Raw genomic sequence first — 10,629 nt, forward strand, 5'->3', positions numbered from 1 at the left:
TGTCTGGGTCTGGGTCACGAAGGAGGTTCTGTGAGTCTTGATTTGAGTCTTGTGCTTCAGCAATCCAGTTGTAATTGAGCCAGGCAGAAGAAGAGGCAATGGTGATAAATAGTCAGCAACAATGTTGTTAGCAACTTTGTTGTATAGCACATCAGTTATTTTTATTTTATTTATTACACATCATGTTCCGTAGGAACAAATTGAGGAGCAAATCTCCACGGTCATGGAACGTGTCAGCACATGAAATTACAACATAAAAGTAATACCAGATAAAAATAAATGTTTATGAACCCCAGTCCATACGTTTAAGTAAACACAATCAACAATACAACAAGAATCAGCTTAATTTTTCAAGGAACTCCTCGACAGAATAGAAGGAGTGACCCATGAGGAAATTCTTCAGTTTCGATTTGAAAGTGCATGGATTACAGCTAAGATTTTTGAATTCGAGTGGTAGCTTATCGCAAATGGATACATCAGTATGCTGAACACTTTTCTGCACAAGAGTTAAGGAAGTCCGATCCAAATGCAGATTTGATTTCTGCCGAGTATTAACTGAGCAAAAGCTGTTTATTCTTGGGAATAAGCTAACAAGAAATGACAGTAAGGAATATATATATTGAGAGGCCAATGTCAAAATACCCAGACATGTGAACAGGGGTCAACAAAAGGTTTGTGAACTTACACCACTCATTGCCCGAACCGACCGTTTCTGAGCCAAAAATATCCTTTTAGAATGGGTAGAGTTACCTCAAAATATAATACCATATGACATAAGCGAATGAAAATAACCTAAGTAGACTAATTTTCGTGTCATATGATCACTTACTTCAGATACCATTCGAGTAGCAAAAATGGCAGCATTAAGCCTTTGAATAAGATCCTGAAAGTGGGCTTTCCAAGACAGTTACTATCTATCTGAACACCTAGAAAATTGAACTGTTCAGTTTCACTAATCATATGTCCATTCTGTGAAATTAAAACGTCAGATTTTGTCGAATTGTGTGTTAGAAACTGTAAAAACTGAGCCTTACTGTGATTTAGCGTTAGTTTATTTTCTACAAGCCATGAACTTAGGTCATGAACTGCACTATTTGAAACCGAGCCAATGTTGCACACAACATCCTTTACTACCAAGCTAGTGTCATCAGCAAACAGAAATATTTTAGAGTTACCCGTAATACTAGAGGGCATATCATTTATATAAATAAGGAACAGGAGTGTTCCCAATACTGATCCCTGGAGCACCCCCACTTGATTGTACCCCACTCAGACCTCACATCACAGCCATGCTCAACATTGCGAATAATGACCTTTTGCTGTCTGTTAAATGAAACAAAGGTATTGAAAATGCCTGGTGCAGGAGTCCTCAGATGGGTTGTGTAATATGTCAGCCAGGGGACAGTGATCCATGTAAACAGTAAGACGTATGGTGATTAGCTCGACCACTTACAATGCATGTCTGAAAGTTTGAGGGAAAAACCGCAGAGGCTGGGGTACACTGGTTATCTCCTGTCTTAACATGGCACTAATAGCGAGCTCACTCTCGTCTGCTGTTATAGTAAGATCGGAGTACGATAGGTGTAGTGATCACTGTCTTTGGTATGTCATCTTCCACCATGGGAATCAGGACGTATGCTGTTTTACAGTCAATAACACTGAATGTTTTGGTGGCAGCTAACATTTGAGTGAAGTCCTATAAGTTAGGGACTGGATAACTGTCAATCATAGTTGGTCATTGACCCACAAGTAGTCGCCACACAGGTGCCACAATCTGTCTTTATAGGGGACACCCAGGGACTGTCTGAATGACAGGCAAAGCCTGCCTCTATTAGTTTGTCCACAACGGCTGTTGCCTCTATTCAGTTTGTGGGGAGGGAGGCATCGAGGTCTATGTCAGACAGGCAGGCCAGGTGTACTGTTTATATGATAAACAGTACCACTGCGAACAGCACAAACTGCTTTTGGCCTGATAGTAGGGTGCACAGCTGTTGCCAGAAACATGCCAAATGTAGAGCAGTGTCACTGGGCGGAGCAGTGAGTACACTGTCAGAGTCACGCACTGAAGATGAATACAGCATTTCATTAATCTGCTCAGATTTCTTGCAGATAGGCTCTGGTAGTATGTTGGCATCCTCCAAAGAGACAGATGTGCAGTATGGCTGTTGCAAACATTGTAGATCAGCAAAATTGTGCTTGACAGCATGAAATGATGATGCAATGTCAGCAATGCACTACTGAAGATCCATGTGTTTGCATCTCCTAACGTCATTTGCGATGCGTAGCAAAGAATGGTTGGACATCTGAGAGTGAAGCTCATTGACGAGAGCTGAGCAGTTTATGAGGAGGTCCAGTGTTTTATCTCAGTGTGATTAAGTGGTGGGAGGTGGACAGCAGTGTTTGGTGAGAACTTCGCTGATAACACCAACGATTGGCTGCTGACCATTATGGCATAACAACAAACCATGAGCAAGGTCAGGAGGCAGGTGATAGTGATGCAGAAAGTCTGCTCCCAGGACCAGCTCAACCATCTCAGCGACAAGGAAGGTCCAGTGCATATGAATCTGCCCCCAAGTCCAAATTGTTTGAGGCAGTGCTGGTGACCATGACGACAGTGTCATTCGTGGCTTGTAATTGGAGCTAAGATGGCGAGAGAGTAATCGACGCTAGAGCTGGCAGGAAGATGCTGATGTCAGTGCCCATGTCGATGAGGAAGTAGGTTCAACAGTAACAAACAAATAAGCACGAGCCATTGAAAGGGCAATTTGAGGTGGCAGAACTGTGCAGGTGTGGTTGATTAAGGTTTCTTGTGGTTGTAGAATGGCCTGATGTGCCTACAGCAGGCCACTGCTTGTTTGGGTAAGCACAAGGCGCTGCATTTGCTAGCATCCTGATCAAATCTGATATGGAACCAACAGTATCACTTGGCCATCAAAGGGGTGAAGTCAGGTGGTGGTGTTCTCTGAAGTGGCATCTGTTTGTACTCAATGACAGGGAGGAGGGAGGGACAGCAGCCTGGGAAAGTGAGCGTACTCACTGTATCGTTCAGCGATTGTTGTGTGTCGGCACTGTGAAGGTCGCACAGCGTGACATTGGGAGGGGGCCCGGGTCGGTTCGACCAGTCAGCTGACCTTGGATGTGCCATGGCTGCATGGAACAGACGCAGTGATGGCTGCCAGGTGACTGTGGGAGCTTGAGCCGGCTCAGCTGTAGTCTGTTATCGTCAATCATGTCAGAGTAGCTATTGTTGAAAGTAGAATTCAGTTTGTGAGGCGAAGTCTGGCATCAAGGGCGTCATCATTGTGTGACAGCATTATGGTCTGGACATGTGTGGGAAGTTTCAATAGCTAGACTGTCCAGAACATGCAGTCAGGGCTCAGTGTAGGATCAATCTGTGTCCATAGGTGGCACCAGAGTAAGGATGTGAGGTTGTCTCTGAAGGTTTCTTCGTGCATAACTACGTGTAGTTGCTGTTCTGGAGAGTGTGAGATGTGCTGGAGCAGCAATGTGTTAGTTGCCTTGTGCTTTTATGAGTAGATTATGCCAAGAATTGGTAGCCGATCAGGACTGCGTTGTCGCAGAGGTGGCTGAGTAAGGTCATGAATCTTGAATTATCATCAACGATCCCATGGGTGGACATCAAGCACTCACACAGAGTGAACCATATACCTGGTAGGTCGGTACGGAAGGGGGGCAGTTGAAAATGAGGCTGGGTGGTGTGGAGCCTGGGTTGCATATGCGGGACCGGCCAGAGCATGGCAATGACTCACACATGAGCAACAGAACATATAGTATGTGGTTGCAGTTGCTGCATCACTTGGAGGTGCCTGTCGGCAGCAACGTGGAAGCATGTGACATGGATGGTGCAGATGTCACATTTTACATAGCATAGACCTTGGGCGACGTACCATACTGAAGGGGTGAATGCAGAAGTGTGGTGTTGTGTGGCTCAAAAACTGAAGTAGCAAGCACGGGTTGTATAATGCTCGGTTGATCAAACAGATGCGTCCTGTCTCCGTGAGCGGCATACGAGATGTCAAAAGTGCACTGCATAGATGTGACGTCAAACATGGATTGGCATAAAGTAGATAAAACCTGAATTGGTGAATGCTGCAGAATTTCTGACCTGTGGAGCATTTAGCACTGTATGCAGAATGCACCTGAGAGGTGTGTGGCGATGGTTAGGTAAAACATGGTACGCGGCGCAGGAGGTGCAGCAGGAACAAGTGTGATGTCACTGTTCAATGCACCAGGATCACTTTTTAGCAGAATGAACAGTATGGAAATAGTTGTCACAAGTAACTCAGACACTACTGCAGCATTGACCATTGTAATTTGCTGTTTGTGCACCGAAGCAGTAGATGAGATAATGACAGGAGTATTTGACAGAATCTATTGTTGATACGTTGGAAAGGTGCTGTTAGGTGTGTATGTATGGCATTGTGGCTGGAGAATATCACTCAAGAAGTCACTGGAAAGGTTAGGAAGTCTGGGGTAGCTGCAGGAGCCCAAACAGAGGAAAAACTAGGAACACGAGGTAACAGTTGCAGAATAAATAGGATATCATTGTTCGTTGCTCTATTCGACATTGTTTCTGTCTAAATCACTGCACTGACTTTCCTATAGTCCAGCTCAAATGTCGTCATTAATGTGGTGAAGCAAACAATTGCAGCATTGTCTGGTACCCAACCAGCAAGGCAGATTTACACAGAGTCATGATGTGGCACAGTAGATGGGGTCCCCACTGTAAGAAATATGGTGCCAGCAGCAATGCATATGTAATAAACGGTACATGGAGTGTGGTAAGCAAATCCTTACTTTATTTGCTCGACTGAATTACATCGTGGTCCACAATAGTCAGACGTTTGATACATGCTAAACTGTCACAGGTATTATTGTTCACTCTATTACATAGGGCAGTGATGTTTATTTTGTCAGTTAGACATGATATATAGTCACTATGTCACTACACTATCAACCAACGTAAGTGTTTGTCTACATTACTAGTGAAAAGTAGAGTGAAGTGTTTAATGAAAACAGTTTGGTGAATCACACCATGTAATTAGGAACTCATCTGGTATGCCCAGCAAAACAATTCAATATTACTCTGTTCCAAAAGGAAAACAAATACACAAATTGGAAGGTTGAAGACATCACGAGTGAGCCTCTTTGTGGTGACGTCAAAGTGACATGATGGCCTGGAGCACATGGGTTTTGTACAGCTGTTCAGTGCCACTGTACTTAAGCAGTGGCTCCACCAACCAGAACACGCACAATAGTGTGTGCTAGTGTCTGGCCCTGCCCTATGCTCTGAGTACATGACTCGCCAGGCTGAACCACCACTTCGATTATCACTTTATTAATTGATGGTGATGTTGTAAGGATATGAATTTCTGACAGCAATACTTGCATATTTTCTAGATATTTGTCATCCCTTACAGATATCTCATGCTGATACCTACTTGCCAATTTAACTGGTTGCCCTCTGATCCCTGGATTATTCAGTGCTTATTGTGACATCAGCTTGTATACCCTTCCCAATAATCTACCTGAATGACTTATTTAAAATGATTCAAATAACAGATATTTTACACAACATGGTTTTATTTCAGTAATTTTGTTTCTGTATTAGAGGGCAATCACGGCACGCTTTGTTCTCACTTCCTTGTTTCTAGAAACAGTGCTTCCTTCACCTTTAGAAGAAGAATAGTTTTTTATTTTTGTTATTTTATTCAAAATATATGTACAAAGAGTATGGTTTCCTCAACTTTCGTAACAATGATGACAACTTTGTTGATCCTTATTGGGACTAAAAGATGTTCACAATTCTGCAAGTTCAGCATGCTTTATCTGTCAGCCATACCAGGAGTTTAGCAGAGGTCCATATGTCAGTGAAAATTGCCACTACATTATGTATTTTTGCAAGTCCACATGCTATGCATGAAGAAAGGCTAATCCCTAGACCCTGCGTGGAAGTTATGATGCCACGTAAAATTCCTTCCATAGAAATTTGTAGTTGTACCTGCAACTCTGTCCAATAATACGCTAATACCACTTCAAAATTTTCATCTAAATTTATGGATTTAAATGGGAAATCTGCCATACCAAAGTGAGGTCTGTCATTTATTCATGCTAATCTTGTCAAATATTTGGGACTGGTACATTTCCATTAGGTGATCAATAGAAATTTGGTTGTTCCATTAGGGATACTAGCTTTGTGAGCACTGAACACTCAGAAAGGAAATATCCATATGCTCCACCATAATGCCTTAGCTGCAGTTAAGAATTATGCCATTGAACCTTTTGAAGATTGATGTCTTACTTTCAAGCACAATTGTGCTTGAGAATTAAGCGAATAATTTCTGCTTGTTACTACGAACAAGTATGGGTCCTCCGTTGTTGAATGAGATAGTGTCAGCAAGATCACAGCTACAGACGGTGCGGCACAGGCACATCGTGAAGCGGTGCTGAGCCATGTATTCTTGTGTCCTGGTAAGTGACACATTGCGCCACAGAATCACATTGCAAACTGATGATAAGACACTGTACGATTCACTTAAGAACCTATAGTTGTTAAAATTTCCATATGTCCACATAACTAGACAGTCATTGCTCTGTATTCATTACTGGTCCAACTACCCTCAACTACAACACCCTCCCTCTCTTAGCTTGTAGCAAGAATTTTACAACTTTGTAGTGATTCTGTGTAGGCAAACACCAGTTAGCCTCGCACATGCCATAGACTTTGAGCCAACCTCGTCTGACCCACCTCCAAGGGAGAGGGCCACCTGCCAGTTGTTTAGATGAAATGCAAAGCAGCACAACTGCGCAGATGAGATGAGACAGTTGGCCCCTCTTTGTGAAAGAGGCCCCCTGTGTTTTTCTGCAGTTTAACACCGGTATCAGATCTCCTGGTATGTAGGGAACCACCCCCTCCCCCTTTCAAGATCTGGGGACAGTGCTGTGTGTACCTCATGTTAAAATGTTGAACATAACATGGAGCTCCAAGACCAATATAGCATTAAAGTAACTACCATAAAAGTATTAGTTACATGTGGGGACAGTGGTACTACTCACAGTATCTCATATAATTGTAAAAAAAAAAGAAGTGCAATACTAATAACAAGACACTGAATGTAGCTACATTCAACCATCACATGGACAAATCATATTCATGTTCATGTGTCTGTTGCTTGCTGCACACTGTAGGATATTGCCCAAGATGTTACACGAATTAGACCAAGGCAATTTGCAAGTGTATATGCTACTGCCTGTATAATGAGTTTGTGGCAGTACCAGAAAGTGTAATTTGGCTCAGGCTACCTCGTCTGGAAGCTGGCCACTGCACAGTTGCATCGGGCACTGCCTATTCACGCGAAGTGTACAAGAGAACAGTTTCAACTTAGTCATTTAGTTTCATCAATAGTCACTGAAACAAAATAAAGACTAACAAAAATAATGATGAACATTCTTGCCAATACCCCTCTGAGGAAGATACCACATTTTTTATTAAAAATATATTGCTCTCTACCTTTCGCCTAATGTACTATATCTGAATCCAAGAGCATCACAGGTAAGTTTGCCATCAGAAGAATGCTACCGCTGCACATGGAGATCGCCAACCCAGAATGATAAAAAATGGAGCACGGCAGTAGGAAACTTATGAAAATACACAATTAAGGACTGAATTATAAAACACAGGTGACTCACCAAAGAGATGAGCTATACATTAATTCAGTAGTATTGGTGACTTCGTTCATTATCAAGAGGAGGCATTTAAAAGTCACTAAAGATATTAAAGTCATGGAAGTCAGTACAGACAGTTTCTTACAAGGGAACCTCCCCATCGCACCCCCCTCAGATTTAGTTATAAGTTGGCACAGTGGATAGGCCTTGAAAAACTGAACACAGATCAATCGAGAAAACAGGAAGTTGTGTGGAACTATGAAAAAATAAGCAAAATATACAAACTGAGTAGTGCATGCGCAGGATAGGCAACATCAAGGATAGTGAGAGTTCAGGAGTGCCGTGGTCCCGTGGTTAGCATGAGCAGCTGCGAAATGAGAGGTCCTTGGTTCAAATCTTCCCTCAGTGAAAAGTTTACTATCCTTATTTTTGCAAAGTTATGATCTGTCTGTTCGTTTATTGACGTCTCTATTTACTGTAATAAGTTTAGTGTTTGTGTTTTGCGACCGCACCGCAAAACCGTGCGATTAGTAGACGAAAGGACGTGTCTCCCCAATGGGAATCGAAAACATTTGATCGCAAAGTCATAGGTCAACCGATTCCTCCACAGGAATACAACACTGGTGACGGCATGTGCGTCACATGACAGGAATATGTTGTACACTTGGCGAATGGGTAAAAAGATTCTTCTATCTTGCCCGATTTAGGTTTTCTTGTGGATGTGATAATCACTCCCAAAAACGTGATGAAAACATAACAGTTTGTCACATAAACTGATAATAAAAAATTTAACTTTTCACCCGAGGGAAGACTTGAACCAAGGACCTCTCATTCTGCAACTGCTCACACTAACCAAGGGACCACGGGGCTTCTGAGCTCAAGTTAGCATTGTTGTTGTCTATCTTGTACATGGACTACTCAGTTTGTATATTTTGCTTGTTTTTTCATAGTTCCACACAACTTCTTCCTGTTTTCTCGGTTGATTTGTGTTCAGTTTTTCAAGGCCTATCCACTGTGCCAACTTATAACTAAATCTGAGGGGGATGCGATGGGGAGGTTCCCTTGTTAGTAGCAAAGTTGGTAACACTGAATTTCAGACCATTCTAAGAGATGTTAAGGTACCAGTCATCTCACAAACATGAGTCAAACACCTAATGTACCTTCACTATCTTAAGACAAATAGGAATTAGTGATAATGGCTAATCTGAAACTAATGATGGTGAGCTAACTGCTCACGCCACTGCTCTGGTTATTGACAATGCATGTTATATTTACATATATATTGCACTCGTTGTAGTGTACGACTGCTGAGCTATACACTTATTTTGTATACAATTTTGCTGCATTTTTTACAAAGTATTTAATGTTTATTAAGGATAAATTGATGACAGCCCCTCTCCCCTAAGCCTAGCCATAACTAGTAGACAACGAGTTATAGTATATTTTTGTATCGTGCCATGAATATCACTATGAGTGGAAAGTTAGGTTTCACAGAAGTTAATAAATGTAAGGAAGAATCCTTGATGTCAGATAAGGTGTATAATTTACTAATTGTTTCAGTGAAATAGTGGGGAACTTGATACTTACAATACATCCTCCTGATTGTGGTTTCACCTCTTTTGCTGTGAATACTTAAGTGATCACTACTTGACATCCCTTTGGGAAAAATGCCTACTGTATGCAATACAGTGGTGTCTGCAACCTTTCTATTCTGGTACCAGGAGATACATACATTCTGACACATGATGTCACACTATTCCTTTCAGCAGTTTCGGTCATACGGCAACCATTCGGATGTGTAAGTGTGATAGAGACAGGTTTTCCACAAGATCTGACAGTAGTTACCTTTAATATAAAGATTGCACGGTTTAGTGGTCATGATTTTAGTGTTAAAACACTATACCTGAATTGTGAGTAGAGGTACAAGATGGATCAAGACATACTGACTTGCTACTGTATCAGCTAATCACAGAGGATCACATCGACCCCAGTTACCATAATTATTTGCTGATTAATTCACATAGACGTGAATAGGGATAGCCTCACAATGACACAGTTTCTTATGCTACTGACGAGGCAGAATGTACAGCCCCAGTCTGTAGTCACATGTCACTGCAGTTAATTTTTGAGTCCTCTACTGTCATTCCTTATTCTACTGCCATGTCACTGAAGTCCACTTTGTCCTTTGCCATTTGTCAAAGAGAGGCTAGTCTGGATTGACCTAGGCTACATCACTGACAGACCAGTTCTTTCTTACTGCATCAGCCAATAATTGAGGTATCATTCCTCCCTTGTTGCAGTATCCGTCATATATTCCCCGAAGATCTATTGTGAGGTATGAACAGTATCTCAGGTGGATAGTCAAGCAAAAGGCTTATGTTAAACTAGTCTATCGATAATAAATCAGTAATTGCTCGAACAACAAAGGACATATTACTATACCATTCATGCGCCTCCCCAATTTCATGGACACCACATCACTTGTGGATGAAAATGTTCTTGAACAGTTGACAAACACCTCTGCATCTTTGTGAAAATGTGGTGAACCTTTAACACCCTGCAGCTTGCCACTCAATTTGCAGTTCATTTGTAACACTGTTACTGGCTCTACATCCCTCAGCCTATGACGAGGTGGTCCAGTGTCACTATTTAAGTGTATTTCATTTACCTAGGGTAGATACGTGGTTGCTGATTACAATGACCCTCCACAGGCCTGCATCTAGCACAGAGTCCCCGAGATGCTCCAAGCACTTACCTCCAATTCGTCTTCAAGCTAAGATCTGCCCTACCACCTTTCATCTTGGCCACACAGAAACATCCACAGCTCATTTGTACACTAGTCACTCCATCACTTCAAACAAGTTGTAGCCACACTATTCACATATAACACAGCCACCTATGAACACACAAGTCCACTCTGGGACACTTTCCAGAGGTTCCCCA

Source organism: Schistocerca serialis, chromosome 7, assembly GCF_023864345.2.
Source record: "Schistocerca serialis cubense isolate TAMUIC-IGC-003099 chromosome 7, iqSchSeri2.2, whole genome shotgun sequence".
Classification (NCBI taxonomy): domain Eukaryota; kingdom Metazoa; phylum Arthropoda; class Insecta; order Orthoptera; family Acrididae; genus Schistocerca; species Schistocerca serialis.